Consider the following 18061-nt stretch of genomic DNA (forward strand, 5'->3'; position numbering starts at 1 on the left):
ATATGGAAAAGGAATAATGTTTAGCAGAAAGAAGTAAAACATCAAAGCATCCCTGTCGTGAAGGGGTTTACAAAGCATTAACCTCTATTAGTCAAGGATAGTCATACTGTGGTAATTGCAATTCCATGTTTTGCTCTCGCTCTGTCATCATTAAAATTTACTAGGCATAAGTAAATTTCAGGCACCACAAATATTGCATCTACTCTGAGTGGAAGTTATGTCACTCCTGTGTAGTTTATTTCACTTAGGACAATAACAGTTCACATTACAACCAAACATGTGCGATATTTCTCTTCTTGTTATGTAATGGTGAATACTCACTGAACTCTGGCAGAAACCTGTGTTCCAAGGAAAGATTTTCCACTTGGAAATCCACGTGTGGAGGAGGCCCAGGGTGGTCAAATGCCAGAATGTTACTTGAGTTTCTCAGCCCTCACAACTCACAGTCTGTATCGAGAAGGTTATGAGACAGACCAAAGTTAGATATTCCAAATAAAAACAGTAACAACAATATATGTCCTTATTTACAGCTTCTTGGACTAATTTAGATTTCCCTGCCCACAAAGTGGTTTTACAATCTAGTCTTAAATAAGTAAGGGATAATATTGCAGTCAGCTGGTCATCATTGCAAATAAACCAGACAAGGTCATTCGGACAGTCTTGAATCCAGGGGCGTCAATTGGGTATGGCCTGGTCAAGTCAATGCAACTTATATAATTTTATTCATTGCATGCAATGATTGTTATATTCGTGTCATGTAAGATCATGTAAGATTTTTTTTATTATTTGCAGCATTGAGTATTATAGCCAATCACAGGGATTTCTGTTGAAAATAATGACCAATCAGAGGCATTTAAGTTTCCGGTTGTCCTAACCAGCCGCGACGGTGACACGCGACAATTCTATTTTAAAAACGGTTTCTATGTTTTTGCGACGTTACGGCTGGAACAACAACGCAGAGTATGGCAGTTAATCTAATAAGGTAATGTTTATGTGCTTTATTTAATGTTAAAAACGTGTAACGTGACTTTAAATATCATTTAGTGCTCCCAGCTAGGTAAAAGCAACAATGGACAATTCACCTCAGATCTTGAAATTAAACAATTAGAAGCAAGAACGTTTAACTGTGAACAAACAAGTGTATTCTATGACAAATATTGTTTTAGTAGCTCAATGTGTATTTTAAATAATGTTTAAATTGTGTAATATATGTGAATTTGATTATGTACTTATCCATTTCCTTGCGAGAGCCCGCCCACACTGTGTTCTGATTGGCTGTGGTTTTTGATTGATAGACTTTTTTGATTGATTGACATGATTGGATGAACAAAATGTTTTTGGTTATATATTAAAAAATAACACTTAAATTGGATAATATTCAGACTTTTGAGCTTTGTGCTGGAAAAAGTTGTGTGAAGAAAGTGGGACTGTCACGTCGAGGGGTCTGCCATACCCTGGCTTTTGGTGAAATGACGCCACTGCTTGAATCAATGAAATATTGATTTCAGATTAAATTATTTTATGTGAGAGACTTGACTTTATCTTACAACTTACAAGAATATCCTGCTATAATGAAAATGGACAAACCCTTTAGTTATTACAACTAATTACAATTGTTAGTTATTTATTGACACTATTAAAAAGGATGGTTACCAGGGTAAATTTCTATAAGGGTGTAAAGTCAGAGAATCCAAATAATACACTGACTTTCCAAAGGGTTAATGGGATTTCTATAGGGAAGCAATCTGCTCATTTAACATAACCAAAAAGTTTTCCTTTATCTGCAATATATGTGTGATATTTAAATCAATAACAAAGTGATATACTATATTGCTATATCCTGAAATGAACATAAGTGCTGGAGCAGCCTGCTGTTGCCATGGTTACCATCTTTTTGTATTATTATTATTATTATTATTTATCAGGTGAAAATGTGAGCTTTGGCTAACTTTTAATCTAACTTTTTTGGGTTAGAGAATTTGAAAGGGATATATAGGCCTACTTCTATAAGATTTAATAGGCTTTTAAAACAGAATTAATACTTTTAAGACTATCTTAGATAGGGTGGTCAGATCCGTCCATACCATAATTGTCAGGCTGAATGTATATTTAGTCGATATCTCTGTTTACATAACCAGATCGATATCCGTATGCATTCAGCTGAAACTGATTTCCGTGTCAATGCCTGTCAAATGGTTTCCATTGTCCAATGCATTCTGTGCATATGCCATCAAGAAGGACGCAACACAATCGACAGATCCGAACTCAAGGACGTGTGTACTGCCGAAGCGATGCCGGTGTAACCGATCCCAGCTGCCGGTGAGGGAGGGATGAGAGCTATTCCCGTGGGATGATCACGTGTCCGTGGGGAGTAGTTGTGTGTGGAGCCCGTGGAATAGGAGGTGTATCGTCAAGCGCGTCGTTCAGACTTGATTGTTACAGTAAGGAAGCTGTCAACACAGAGCTGACTGTATTTGCGCGTTTATTGCTTTGCTCAAGGCGAAGGAAAATGATTGGGAATCTTGATTTCCATAAACTTCTGCGCGCATCTCAATCGCAACAAACACACTCAGCGTGCTCAGTGTAATACCAACGCTGCTGTTTACTATTGCAACAAGATACGCAAAATAGGAAAAGACTGTCACTATAAATCAAGGTAAGGACACGGATTTTTACAGTTTTATAAGTTTTCGAAACAAAAATTTAAACGGAACACACCGTTTACTAGTGTAATTTCCATAAACCAAGATAAACAACTCTTAATTCAAATGTTTACTCTGAATTTAACACCATATCGACATAATTTTTCCCGTTTTATACTTATACGTTATTTGTATTTTCATTAGAATCGTGTGTTTTTGTATAGCTACACTTTACAAAATGAAAATACAGCAGGTAGCCTACATGTGACTTCTCCGGTGATGAAAGCTTCTGGATAACGTGCAAGAACAACAAGATCCCATTTCTGCCGCTGTCTCGCCTGCTCTGGAGTTTTTGTAAATCTACTTTTCATTTACCCCATGTAATGTTTGTATGGAAGTTTTAAGATGTCTTGAAAAAAGAGATAATGTACAGAAAACACAAGATTGAAAGCACAGAAATGCCATTCACCAAGGTGAGGTGAACTTGCGTTTAATTATGGCTACATTATAAACTGTTTGTTAAACGAATAGTTCACCAAGAGATATAAATCTTGTCATATTTTTTCACCCTTATAGAATAAATGTTCATTCTAGTAGAGACCTTATTTCTGTGCAGCTAAAGGTGGATTAAAAAAATAAATAACAAAAATCGTGGCTGCTCTTATCATTATTTTGATAGTGACGGAAGTTATTATGCTTAAAATGGCAAATCAGAGAAGAATTATAAACAGTGGACCATGTGATTTCCAAGTCTTCCGACAGGAGGAAATTTGAGTTGTTATTCACCTGGTTGTATTGAATGAGTGTAAGAATGAATGAGTGCACTCGATAATGTCCATTATGGTTTCGGACTCCACTACAAATGGCTGTCCTGTCAAAAAGTGCACTTTATAAGGGTGTATGGGGTGATTTTGAACACAGCCATCAAGTTAGCTGAACTGGTTTCATGAAAAATTCGGTCTGCCTGTTAATTGTTTTCAGCTATAGGACCCCATAGTGGGTAGCTGTTTGTAATGCCTGATCAAACCAAAACATATAACACACAGTAAAACGTATAACTGAACATTTGTGAATAAGCTAAGGTACCAGGCTAATCAACTAGTGTTATGCTAAGCTAGTACATATTCATTGAATGGTTAGCTTGCAAATATTTTTTAAGTAATTATTCCTATGTGTTCCACGGTAAATGTAAATGATAACAGATTTTCCTTTTGGGCAGCTTCAGTGGATATTGTGTTTGTCAGTATCTTGACATCCTTTGTTCCCATGGCAGAAATATCAGAACTGTGTGGAGGTGTACCTGCCCTTAGCGATGAGGAAGCATATTCCACGCCCCCATATTGAAAATGTCTGTTTTCTCATTCAGAGCAGTTCACGCGGGGTATTTGTTTGTAGCCAGTTGGTTTTCATCTCATACCACATCTGAATATATAATATAGGTTACAATGCATTGTTGTGCGCTGCAGGGTTATTTTGGTGCTATTTCTTCATAAAAGTACTGTCATCCCCATAGTAACACTGAGCTTATTGTATATCCACAGGGGGCTGACATCTATGTCACCGGCTGTGCTGTCAGCACTGATATGACATTCATGTGGTTAGATGCATTTCAGGCATAATGGTTTAGAGTGCAGCTTTTCAGTTGGGAACAGTCCTTAAAGCTTTTTAGGAAGAAAAGAGTTAGTTTTGTGATGATAATAATAAAAGTTGTTCATATGATATGTTTGTTCTTGAGGAAGCGACTCTTTTAGAATGGGAGGTATCATGTTGGCAGTCTAAGATGCGGTTAAAAGGTGCCCAGAACTGCAGTTGAAAAGGGCTTCAGTGTTGTTTCAGCCTTTTTTCTGTTTATGCTGAGTAGTCTCAACTTCCTGCCCGTATTGTAGGGCATTCTTAAACTAGCAACAAACATCCAATTTAGACCACCCTAGTGTTATGTGACACATGAGAAAATCCGTTACCATAAAGCCTTCACTATCAAAAAGCCTACTTTGTATTGTCTTGTATATTTTTGGAAAAATGAACTCTCATGCCATCTTTCCTTCTCTACCACTGGTGTTTTTGCAGCTTCCAAAAGGAAGAAAAGTTTCTCGATATTAAAAAGCACAGAAGGTAATTTTCCATGGCTGACCTGCTGTGCCAAATGTATTTCTTGAGGCTATGTACTATTCTTATCTCAGGCAGGGCAGCCTGAGAAAGGTTGCTGAAGAGCTGGAGGATATATCTACAGAAAATATTGAGATATGTTTTAGATATGATTCCATGATGCCAGGAAGATTAGAAAGGGGGTCCATTAATGTTGTTAGCTTCTCGTCAGGGGTCTAATATTCAATTAGAGAGTCCTGCATTCATGCCAGCACAGGCCTAAAGGTTGATTAAAAACTTCTTTTAATAAGAATTTCTAGTTTACTGTATCAATGAGGCGAGATCGCTTGGTGATTTGACAATGAGGCCTGTTGTGATGATGATCACAGCAACATGCACATTTTCCATGTATGCGTATGACTCATATCTTTTGCTCTAGCCTTATCTTCCTCTTGATAAGCTTTGTAATGTATCCAGCATGTGATGTCACACTTATTTACTGTTCATATTGTGGTTTTCAGTTATACTTAGTGTGCTGATTTAAACTCTCCTTCTGTTTTCACCCTGTATATTGAGCTTTCACTGAATGATGACTCAATGGAGCTGGCTGCATGGCAGGTCATCTCATAATGCACACAGCTTTTTCTAGGAGAGCCTTCAAATAATGCAGTACTGTTGAAATGGGTATGACTAATTTTGTTTTGAGCCAGAGTCAAGACGAGGTGAAGCTGTGCTTTTGAGAGCAGTTCACAAATGCCCAGAGCTGGCAAAGATCCATATTGAGTTTTGGGAATAAAGCCTCTCATGACAAAAAAAAAAAAAAAACTCATTCTGATGTGACTTTCGTTCCACTTTTTAGTGGATTCAAATGATAATATGTTTTATAAAGTGCAATTTAATACAGTCTAAAGTTTTAAAGAAGCATTTTTAGTTAAGGCTACACCCTAAAAATAAAAGTTTCATTTAGAACCATTCCACTGGAGAACCTTTTAAAATTAAAGAAAAAAACTGTTTATTCTCTAGTTCTTTAGAAAAGAGCTTTGAGGAACCTAAAAAGCAAGAAAATTGTCTGAAGCATCTGTATCAAAAGAATATGAATCTAAAAACTAACAAACAAGGTGTTGCAATGACTATTTTAAGAACCTTAATTTTATTTTATTTTATGTTATTTTATTATATTATTTCATGCACTTTACATATGGACTGCTTTGATGCCATACTTTAGTGTTGTCAAAAGTACCGACCACGAGACCAAGTAGGTACTGAAATTTTAAAAATGTGACGCTTTGAGCGCTGTTGAGCGGATTCGTAAACACCTTTTGATTGGCAGTTGTGTTCACGCGCTCAACATACATGTCTGTGATTGGCTACTATGATCAACGCTTCATAAACATGTTGTAAATAGACATCAGTGACGCTCTTCATCGAGCGCTTACGCAGATACACACGGGAGCGTTTGAAAGCACACGGAAGTGTTCCAATTTGAAAGCTTTCAAATTCAAACACTTTCGTGTGCTTTCAAACGCTCCCGTGCATTGATCATTGTAGCCAATCACAGACATAATTGATGAGCGCATGAACACAAAGGCCAATCAGAGGTGTTTACGAATCCACTCAACAGCGCTCAAAGCGTCACATTTTTAAAATTTCAGTACCAACTTGGTATCGCGGTCAGTACTTTTGACAACATTACCACACTTAAAAATAAATTTTACTCAATTTTTGTTTTTGCTAAAAGTAAATGTGTTAAAAGTATTTTAACACATAAAAATACTAAACATTTATTTGGAACTGTCATTCTTTCATATATCAAAGTCATTTTTATGCCATTTATTAATACTGGTACCTCATAAAAGTGTCATCCTGTCTGTGTGACTTTATACAATTTCCCTTTTCCTTCCGAGACACAGGACATCACCATAAATTGTTCAGTCCTCAGTATGGTGGCAGTTTATCTCACTTTAAAGGATGTGGCACAGTGTAAGCTGTTATTCAAGACACTTAGAACACATTGCATATTGTCATTTTTCTCCTGCTGAAATAATTAACGCCGCTATAAGCTCATTAGTATCAATGCACATTAGTGTCACTGAGATGATTGTCGAGACATTCACCAAACCAGAAAGATTTGCATGTCTCTCAGCATCAAAACATAATGTCAGTCTGCCTCAGCAAACATGAAAGCATTTTCATGAATCCCTAATGGATGCTGTGGGAAAAAAAAAAATTACATGACAAAGGTCATGACGGGTCATGAGACAACCCCAACAAATTCCTTCAGGGACTGGTCATCTTTTTCTATAGTAAACTTTGTGAATCAGCCACTGGATCCTTAGCTAGCTTTAGCTTCATTGTTCACTCAAACAACCCAATAGCCAGCGGCATTCATAAGGTTTTAATTTTGTTTGTCTTTCAGTCCATGCCGAACACACCTCTCCACATAAAACAAACAGACAGTGTTTGACTTCGCTTCTTACTTGAATATAGCATTTATTGAATTGTTTTGGAGCATAACTGAGTGTGTGAAACTTTCACAGAAAGTTTGGCAGCAGTTTGAACCAGAACCAGTGTTTTACTCAAGGTCAGATGTATCACCTTCGGCTGGTGGAAGTAGCACAGATGTTGAAACTTGTAATCATCAATGGGAAAGTTTAAACACAATGCTATTGTTCTAGCTGTTTTGTTTGTTGGGAGCCATATAATGCCAGTCAGCGGGGTGGGGTTGTCTAGACTCCTGGGGGGACCATATGTTTGTGTAATGACCAAAATAGTGGACCAAAAGAACAGCAGATGACCCTTATCCAACGCCATGTAATATAGAGTTCTTACAGTATGTGTGGATTAGATGCCACTGGGGCCAGACTTTGATTATTGCACTTTGTCTTAGTCACTAGTTTTCTTCCAGACAGCCTCCTTACAGTGTCTCAGTGTTTATCTGGATAGGGTGAATTCGAGAAAATTGGACCATTTTTCACATGGGGCTCAATAATAAGGTTTCTTTTGGTTGCCCAGTGTGGCCAATTTTTATTTGCACTGCCAAAATGTTTTATTTTAGTGACATATTTGATGTGTCAGATGAGTACATTTATATTTTTTATTTAATGCTTGCTGTATATGCTATTTTGTGTGTGTGTATAGTACACTATCATACAAATGTTTTGGGTTTGGTAAGATTTTTTAATGTTTTTGAAAGAAGCCTTTTATGCTCACAATGGCGGCATTCATTTGATAGTTGTTTAATATAAAAACAGTCATATTGTTTAATATTGTTATGATTTAAAATATCAGTTTTTTTTTTTATTTTAATATTTAAAATGTAATTTATTCCTGTGATGGGAAAGCCAATTTTTTAAATAGCCATTGCTCCAGTCTTAAGTGTCACATGATCCTTCAGAAATCATTCTAATATGCTAATTTGCTAAAATCATTTATTAATATTATCAACGTTGCTTTTTGTGGAAACTGTGATACATTTTTTTTTCAGGATTCTTTTAAAAGAACAGCATTTATTTGAAATAGAAATCTTTTGTAACATGTCTTTGCTGTCACTTTTAATGCATCCTTGCTGAGTAAAACTATTACTTTCTTAACAAAAAAGACCTCAAACATTTGAACGGTATATATTATGTGTATATATTTAATTTAATTTCATGAAAGTTTGTTTGATATTTCCAACACAAGCATTATCACAATTTTGACAACCTATGTTAGCTAGCTATAGTAAGTTGCCTTAAAGGTGCAGTAAATGATTTCTGAGAAACGCTGTTAAAAGTGGATCGGACCAAGCAACACAACACACTTGTAGCCAATCAGCAGAAGGGGGCGTGTCCACACATGATGGGGGAGGAGAGAGAGTGAGCAAGAGGGAGATTTGAAAAAAGACTGTAGAAAGAGAGATGGCTGAGAGACATTACAAAAGAGAAAAGCTCAGAGGAATATCACTGGAAAAAGAAGAGTTATGATCAGGCAAGAGCTTTAGGACCCGTATCAATATTAGAAAAGCTTTCCAGTGCTGGAGAGACTTAAGTTGGAAGGCCTGAAAACAGCATGGAAACCTGTTTGTGCATTTTGGGGGTGGAGCAATGAAGGGAGGGGTGTTTGGGTTGATTTGAAATGTCAACAGTCAGCCTTTCTCAGAAATCACTTACGGCACCTTTAAGAAACAAATATCTTTAAACCCTGCATTGATCTTAATGTCAAAAAGTTGACAAATATACCTGAATTCACCCCTTTCCTTGCTTTTATCTGTGCTTGTTCCTATTAAAGTGAGTTTTGTGCTGAAGCCAGCTTTACAACTTTTCCAGCTGCTGTGTCATTTGTCATATTTTACTTAGCCTTACTTTCACCTGTTGTAAGATGTATTACATTTACAGGTTTATAAAGTATTGAGATCTAACAAGCGAGGGTTTTTCGCCTTTTTCTGCTCATGCATATTTTATGATGCCGTTCTACTAAGCACTCTAGCGATTTGCATTTTGCTGTTCTTGGTTCTGACTGCTGCTTGCCCAAATATTAATTACATGGATAGAGGGTAGAGCAGTTTGTCATAAATACATTTCACCAGACGTCAGGTCACTACTTTCATTTCGGATATTTGCATTCGGAAGAAAACATCCATAAGCTAATTGCTGCTCCCAGATTGGAGCAGTGCAACTCAGAAGGGTGAAAAGTGCTTGTTCAGAAAAAAGAAAGACTAATTACATTGATGCATCATCACAAATCTCCCGCTGTTCATTTGGACCTTCTTCTCCACCCATTCCTGCCCTGAACATGAACAGGAAATGGACTATGTGCCCACTTCTCTGTTAATGGGAATGGGGAAAGGTTGAGGAGCATGCAAATGTATGTAATTAGTCAATGCCAACGCATCATTAAATCCTACAAAGTAAGTCATTAGTTCCCTTACTTCCTTGTCGCCTAAATTCACTTATATTTTTCTTCCCACTGCATTACTGGCTTGTAATAAAGTCATCTCATTAAATGATTTGCTTTAAGTTGCATGTGTGCACAGCGACATGAACTAGCGACAGTTAAAGTCAGTTTTTTGTGACTCATAAAGTGTCACATTTTCCCGGGTGTTTCCATATAAGCCCTGCAGTTTTGTCTTGTCTGGTTTAATTGTTGTCCTGGTTAGGCTGAAGGCCATAGCATGTGGATCGCTCGCCATGTGTAGGCGTGCCTCGCTCTGCCTTAAGGAGCAAATAAAGACTCACATTGTTGCCACCCAGTTAGCCTGCTGGATTCCAGAGCTTGGGAAGGGAAATCTATCCACAACACTAACAAAAGCAAACTGGCATACCTCTGAAGGAATCAGCCAGGCATGCTGGGAAAGTTTCTACCCATCTTACCCATCTTAAATGAAACATGATATTCTTGGAATCCTTCTACAACATTCTGTTCTTGTGTATGGGAAATGGTATTTCCAAACACGGTGGCTGGCTGTCCACTGAAATCGTACTATAAAGACTTTTGTGTATTTATGACTGAAGAATCTTTGATAATTAGCATTCTGAAGTCTGATTCACTTTAGTGAATTAGTTTGTTCGGTTGGTTTATTTAACCCTCAGAGACCCAGCGTAGCAGAATTTGTAAAGCAAATAAATAATACCTAACTTTTACTTAGCTTATGTATATTGTCAAATGTTGTGTTGTTTTGGCTCCAACATATCAATTTCCTGTCAATTTTACTCAGAGAGTTCTTGTTTATTGCCAAGTGAATTACAAATGCTTTGTGAATCATTCAACTGAATCATTAAAGATAACTGGTTCAAAAGTGAGTCGGATATCACTTATCTTTTCAGAGTTATTCAACACTTTGAAATTTTACTGTTGTAAGAGATGAAGTTAAAGATGATCACCTCAAAATTAATCTCATGAATGAATCATTTACTCGCCCTGATGTTGATGACAAAGGGAGATGTTAGGCGGAATATTTCATTTTCATCTTTTTTTTTTTTTCCCATATGATGAAAGTGTGTGGTGACTGAGGCTGTCATTCTGCCTAACATCCCCGTTTGTGTTCAAATGGCTTTGAAATAGCATGAAACGATGACAGAACTTTGATTTTTGGGTGAAATATCCCTTTCAGAACGATCCAGAAATCCACTAACATTTTAATAATAAATTTCTTTAAATATAGGACTGTGTGAACACAATGGTTTGTTGTTTCCGTTCAGTTTGTCTTCCCACAGATTTACTGCTGGTGCATCTTTGAAAAGCCCACAACCTACAATTAACAGGGAGAGGCTGAGCACACAGAGATTCTCTCTTCTAATTGTCAAGCATATTGTTCCTAAATGAGCAGCCTGAGATCTGCTCTTCATCAGTAAGACTTTGTTTAGGTTGAAAAGAACATCAAGGATGGCAGTGTGTCACTTCCTCCTGCTATAATGAATTCAGAAAGCAGTAATGACAGCTTTAGTTTCTCTCTCCGGGTCATCAGCCGCAGCTGGTGGGCACAGCCTCTGCCATCTGACTTTTTTTTTTGCGTTCATTTTTCATCCATTATAACCTTGCGTTTTCAGAGGATTTTAGCGCTAGTGTCTCATTGCCCTTTTGTCATTTTTAAAGGTTTTTATCAGGGTTTTGTGAGGCTAAATTGCCTTTTTGTGGAATTCGAAATGACATTTTAATGCATTTTCTTTGCACAACACTTTTGTTCTCTTTTCTCTCCTCGTAAAGGGCTTTTGTGTGTTTAAAGTGCACTTTTTTGACACTAGCGCTAAAATCTTCTGGTTGTTTCGGAGAGATAAAATAAGACATTCATGATGCCTTGAGAACCGAGTTTAAATATTACGCAGGTTTGTATGTGTACAAGTGAAATGCCATTACAGTAGAATGTGATTATGACTGAGCTAGTTTGTTTTTTTTAATTACTGACATTAAATATGAAAACACCGTAAGTATTTCATGATCATCAAGCAAAACTACAGTAGCTTTAATGTAATAGAACCGATGGCTTCTTCATTTTAACTCAAGACATTTTGACATCAATTAACAAATGCATCATGGATCAGTACTAGTAGGTGATGTTTATCAGATGTTACTTGAACATGCTCTAAGCGTAATTCAGTATTTGAAGTGTTATCCCATCACCTGACAGTTTGTCAGGAATACACGCCAGACATGTGGAAGAACACATGGGAGTCTTAAGGAACACATAGAGTGTTTGCCAGAGGGCCGGCGGGGAACAAGGAGCCGAACTGTGTCGACTGGTTGAGGTAAAGGGATAGCCTAGTGACAGGTGGCTGCCCCTCAGTTGAACCACACAGTTCAGTGGCAGTGCCGAGTAACCACCCCACCTCACCTCGCTCTGATCCTCAGAGCTCAATTTCCACTTCCACCCCGCTGGCCAAACCTGAACCTGTGCCAGAGTCAATCTCACGGGACTTGGCTATCGAATTTCTACCGCGATACGTAATAGCACCTGAGGCACTTTCTGTGAGAGCACTGTTGCTGAGAAAATGGAACAATAATGACCTGAGTGCCAGTTTGTCTTCCAAAGTATGTTTTTTATTTGGTGGTAAATGGTCTTCCACTGCAATTTTATGCTCATTAAATCACGTACATTCAGAACAACGGACAGACTGCATTCAACGTTTATGAGTGAGAACAGGATGTCTGTGTATTATTTGTAGGCAATTTATAAAATAAAAGCTTTATGATAGCATAATATTGTTTGTTTAGACTAATTCAGTGAAAAGGTATATATGTTCAAAATCATGCCATTAGACAGAGAGAGAGAGAGTAATAATTCATAATAATTCATGCTGTCTCAGAAAAGTGTCTTCTCACAGTTTGAATTCTTAAAGTGTATGTGTTTATGACTTCCTCTTTTCATGTAGTGTTGTTTCATCTTCATCAGAATCTAGCTTCAGTGTTTATATATAACACAATATATATTTACTATTTACAGTGACTGCAACAGGTTGTTAGTGCAAGCATGTGTTATGGCATTTAGCAACGCCATTGGAACAATAGGAATACAAAGATTCTGCCTAAATCCTGCCTAAAATGTTAATGAACAATTGTCTCGTGTTTCTCAGACAAGCTTTTGCTCTTGGATCTGTGTGTTTGGATACTTTTAAACTCAACTGTAAAGAATTAACAGGGGAAAAAATACTGTAAAATATTGTCACTTATTATAATTAGATACTGTTATGGATTAATCAGCATCAGCCCTCATTCTCAAACGAACATGTATGACATTATAACATCAGTACGTCATTATAACATCTGTATGTGCTCCTAGGTACTGTAAATTAATGATATATAACTCTTATTTGTATGTCCAAAATCGACAGAGTATTTTGAGTCTCTTTCGCACTGGTAAGAAAAAAAATGAGGTGGTATCGCCAGCACGACCACCGACCCCTGAGAGTTAACCTACCTAACGTCATTGTATTTGTTTTGATTCATGTCAACATAGTGTTGATAGTAAAGCATTCACAATATCTTAGTGCAAATGTTGAAGGAATTTTTAGAAACAGTTATGGTCCCTTACTCCCATTTGTAATCACTTTGAAATTAGGTTCTCTGTTCACTTGACTGTGATACGCGTACTTTGCATCGATTTTTCCCTTACAGTTTGCTGCATTTTTTTTAACCACGTTACTGCTTAATGTAACATTTAAAAATAAAATAAAAAAAATAAAAAAAATCATAAAAATGGATTTACAAGCACATTTTACTGAAAATCGGTTCATTCTTATTAAATATTCTGGCAAGCTTGTTAGCAACTGTAACCAATGGGCGGAGCCCATCAAACACTTGCTCCAAAGGGACTTTACCTTTAGTAACTATGCTGTAAATTATTTTGGATACGAAAGTGTCTATTAAATGACAAGCAACTGCTCTTAGAGTTGAACTAGTATGCACTTAATGCATTGTGATTCATACAGATACACTAGATGGCAGTGTGGATGCACACTCCAGCACCCACACTTACAGTACATCACTGTACTGAGAAGGCCTGCACAAACCAGCATAAACAAGTGACTGTATTTTGTATTAAAGAGATCTCTATCTTGACTAGAGACTAAATTAATTCATGGATCAGAGCAAGAACCTAATGAGCTGTATCTTGAAAGAAATTTTTGGTCATGACATAAACTCCTTTATACAACCGCTATTTCTGTTCCTCCAATTTAATTGGCCAAACAGCATTCCAGAGGTGTTGATATATGCAGTCCCTCACAAAACTCAGCTATATCCATATAATGTGTTGTTTATTCTCTCACAGAAAGTGTTTGAGTTAAGATCATGATGCCTTTGTGTTTCCTTGGCAGCTCTTGGCAGCTTTATCATTTGAGTTGTGCTGAGATACTTTTGATCCTTTTAAGCAGATTTTGCCTGAGACAAACTGCCTCAGAAACAGGCTTTTTACACATTACAGCTAATCTTTATTGAAGGGATTAGTGTACACAGGACAGATGCACTTACCCTCTCCTCTCTGAGTGATCCAATTAATAAGATCAAGAGGAACCGCTCCTGTGAGGCATATTTGACTCGACCACTGCATGCTTTATATCTTGGTATTCTCTCAGATATATGACCAATTGTTTTGTTTTGGATGACTTTATGGTTTTGACAGCTTTTATTCAACTAAAATTGGATAGTCAGACATCAAATTGTCTAATTTATTATCAAGTAATTGTCTCCTAGATTTGCATTATTAAACTCAACAATGGAGTTTTCATGCCTTAGCATGACAGCTCCTTGCAGCTCTTTGACTTGTTGCCAATTTTGCCAATCTCATCCTGCCAGCTACACTCTTAATGACATTTAAGCCATAGGTAATTTATTTTCAATTCAAAATTCAAAATTGCCATGATTGTCAGGGTCAGTGTCTCCTCAGCTACCAAAGCGGCCCTTGAATATCAAGTATTATTAGCTTTATACAGGTTGAATTTTCAGCACCACTTTTTTCTTTAATGTTGCAGATGCTTAAATTCTAATATTATGCTATGGTTGAAAGGATCCTGTGTTAAGACTTATATTTGGGTGATGAAATGATAGCCACCATGTAATTATGAAATTATGGATCTTGATTTGTGATTATCCCTCTTGGGTTTACGAACGCGCCGGTGTGGATTTTTCTATGGTGTGCATTTGTTATTTTAAAATTTCTTCTGTTGTTTGAGTACACCTTGTAGATATGAGGAGATTATGCATTATAAAAGAGAGGCTGTTTTTGTGGAATGCTCTGGATTACTTAAAACAATGGCAGTATAGACACTTAAGCCATTAATGAGAAGACTGGATTGCACAGAACATTGCATTTTTCTGTTATTTGGTTCACTGCAGCCGGTTAGATTCAGACTTTCACAGAATTGCATTTTCCAAAGCAATTGCATGTGAATTGAATTTACAGCTCTCCATTTTCACTGACCTTTCTCTCCCCGTGGAGCCATAAAGGTGGTGTATAAGGGAAAATAGGTGTTTTTAGTTTTATTTTTGTGTGTGGCAAATAGTATAGGCCTGGACAGAATGAGGGTGAGATGGCTACAATCTCATACTGGGAACCTTTCATTCTGTTCAGACTGTCCTATGCTTGTTCACAAGCTCCAACAAAGATGTTCTCTATGACTCAGAGTCATATAATGGGGTGGGAAAACACCCTGTATTTTTGCAGCATACTCTGACTTCATACTGCACAAAGAAGATATTATTTTGCGCTCTTTTGAGGGCCCCCAAAAAATGGAGCGGAGCTGGCTGATAGATGTTCACCCCCGAGCTTTTGTCTTCTGTGTGGTGACAGAACATGAGCCGTATGTCATCGGGAGACTCGCATCTCCGTTTACTGCTGTATTGTGTCTTTCACCTGAGAGACAGACCACAGACATTGAAGCAGACGGGATCCATCTGAAGCCGCAGAACACTGATATTTGAGCAGGTGGTCTGTGTTTAATCATACGGAGAACCACAAAACACACATCATCAGCCACAGAGCCGAGGCCTTCAAAGAATTACATAATACAGATCTATTTGTGGCGTATTGTGTGGGAACATACTGATACTGCTTTGACAGGCATTGTTAATCTATGGCTCCCAAAATTGTAGCATACCTCTATTGTAGCTTTGGGAAGAGACAAGAAGGAGTACTTTTTCAAATGGTGAGATTGTTGTCATGCGGTGAACATCCAATCTGAACACAAAAGAGAGTGATTTCTGAAGGCACTGATGCCATCCACGTTTTCTATATCTCTCTACAACTGCTGCTGTCAGTAAATCCAGATGATTTGCACGTACTGTTGTCATTTTGAATTATTTTTTTGCTTATTTGCTCTATTATATGTGTTTGTTGCTTTGGGCTTGTTTGAAGCTATAATGTGGCAGTGATAAATGTAGGTTATTAAAGATGTGGTGTATAATTTCTGAACCACTAGGGTCACTAAATAGAAATAATAACTGTTTTGAAACGGGTTTCTGGAATGCTCCCCCATGTCTGCCACTGGCCAGACTGACAGATAGCCTCGCCCCCGAACTCATGCCATACAATGCAACAGTAGCCGCCCAATTTTTCAGAGACCTCAGTTTCCAGAAGTTTTTTTTTTTTTTGTCACATTCATTTTTCCCATGGGAATTTAAAAAAAAAAAAAAAATCTTTGTTAAAGAGTTAAAAGCCATGAAACAAACCAACCAGCTAGGTGAACTCATTACACAACGTTACACACTTTGATTTTCAACAAATATTATTAGAAAATCTGACAAAAAGAAGACAGTGTACTTAATGGCTTTAATGAGGGAAAGAACTACAATCCCATGAAGCATTGCAAATGACAATCAAATTAAAAAAGATGAATAAATATAAACTGATGATTTAAATATGTTGATTAAACAGAAACAAATAATTTAAATGTTTTTTTTTTTTAAATATATGTTGATTATGTGTACAGAAACAGTATATTTTACATAATTGCAAAATATGAGAGATTAAGGAGACTGATGTTTTTGTTTCGATTCTCTGATTGGTGTAGATTTCTTTGCAGAATAATGTGTATTAATGTAGTTTAGTTTAGGAAATCCGCTGTTAAACATGATTATTTAAAAAAATAAGTTGAAAAGAATGTGAGCAGATAGCTTTAACAAAAGAATATACCATTTATTAACCTTGTGGCTCATTAGGTCTGTTTTTAAAGGAGTATCAGCTATAGTTAAAAATCAGTTCCCCTATTCCTCCGTGCTGGTTGAGCCATTGTTGCTGAATGTTACTGGTTGGGGTTCTCCAAGAAACAAAACAAAGATAACATAACATAACATAAACATTTTATTTTTGTTGTGATTCCTTAAATAATACTTCATAATAATAAAATCATAATAATTCTAATAATAGAACCATATGTTATGAAATTCTATATAGGCATGACTGTGTAGACTATATAGGCAAGGCTGCGCTAGCTTAGCAATCTAATCATTTAGCTTGTTAACTGAAAACACAAACAGTATTTTGGATCATTTTTATTCAAATATATTTTATCCTTATTTAGCTGCTTTTCCTTTGCATGTTTAAAGGTTAACAGCACAGCACAGTGACTCACAGTATCATATTGGACATGAGACAGTCTTCATCTCTCAGTGAAACTGCACCTGTCACAAAAATGTGAAGGCACATTGTGATTTTTTATTTTTTTTATTTTTTTTTTTCAGTTTCATGGCTTAATATCTCAAATGTTTCACATATGTGCTGCCACATGGAGCTCTGGAGAAAAACAAGAATCTTTGATAAACTTCTGATGGCAAATTTTCCACTGAGATGAAATTTATTAGAAGATGCTTGAGTCGTGACAGGCCCGATTCAGATCTAAGATGTAATGTGGACCATAGGCTGTACAGGGTGTGAGTTGTTTTGGATCCAATCTTCATGTTCACATATTGTGATAAAAGAAAAGAAATAGTGTAATTTTCACATTTAGAAATTGTGAATTAGGTCCTATGATGAGTATTTGAAAGTGTACTACTGTATGTAACAGGAATGACCCGACCCAGGTAAAATCCACATGCTGGTTATTACATTTACTCAGGGAAATTGCAAGACTCAATGTAGCTTATTGCTGTTACTCTAGCACATTCAAAGAAATAGGACAGAGTTTAAAAATAGGTGCTCCACAATTCCTCCCTATTTATAAGAAGAAATGACACTGCAACTCTATTTTGAATCTATTATTGCATCCGCTTTGGCTGCAGTAAATTTGCTCAGATGGTCTGATTTTCTCTAGTGTATTATGTCCTTTTCAGGTGTGTTCTAGCCTAAGGGACTCATCTTCTGTACATGAACACATTCTACAACCCCTGGCAAAAATTATGGAATCACCAAACTTAGAGGATGTTCACCC

At 36.8% G+C, this 18061-nt stretch overlaps 1 protein-coding gene across 5 annotated transcripts in view; it reads left to right on the forward strand.

The window, feature by feature from the left end:
- Positions 1–2361: 2361 nt before the first annotated feature.
- Positions 2362–18061, forward strand: part of mid2 (midline 2) — a 148262-nt gene continuing 132562 nt past the window's right edge. For all 5 annotated transcript variants that reach the window (XM_051918462.1, XM_051918468.1, XM_051918466.1 and 2 more), the window contains exon 1: positions 2362–2656. The gene's annotated coding sequence lies outside the window, so the exon portion shown is untranslated. The remainder of the gene's footprint in view (positions 2657–18061) is intronic.

The sequence above is a fragment of the Ctenopharyngodon idella genome, chromosome 14, assembly GCF_019924925.1.
Source record: "Ctenopharyngodon idella isolate HZGC_01 chromosome 14, HZGC01, whole genome shotgun sequence".
NCBI lineage: Eukaryota > Metazoa > Chordata > Actinopteri > Cypriniformes > Xenocyprididae > Ctenopharyngodon > Ctenopharyngodon idella.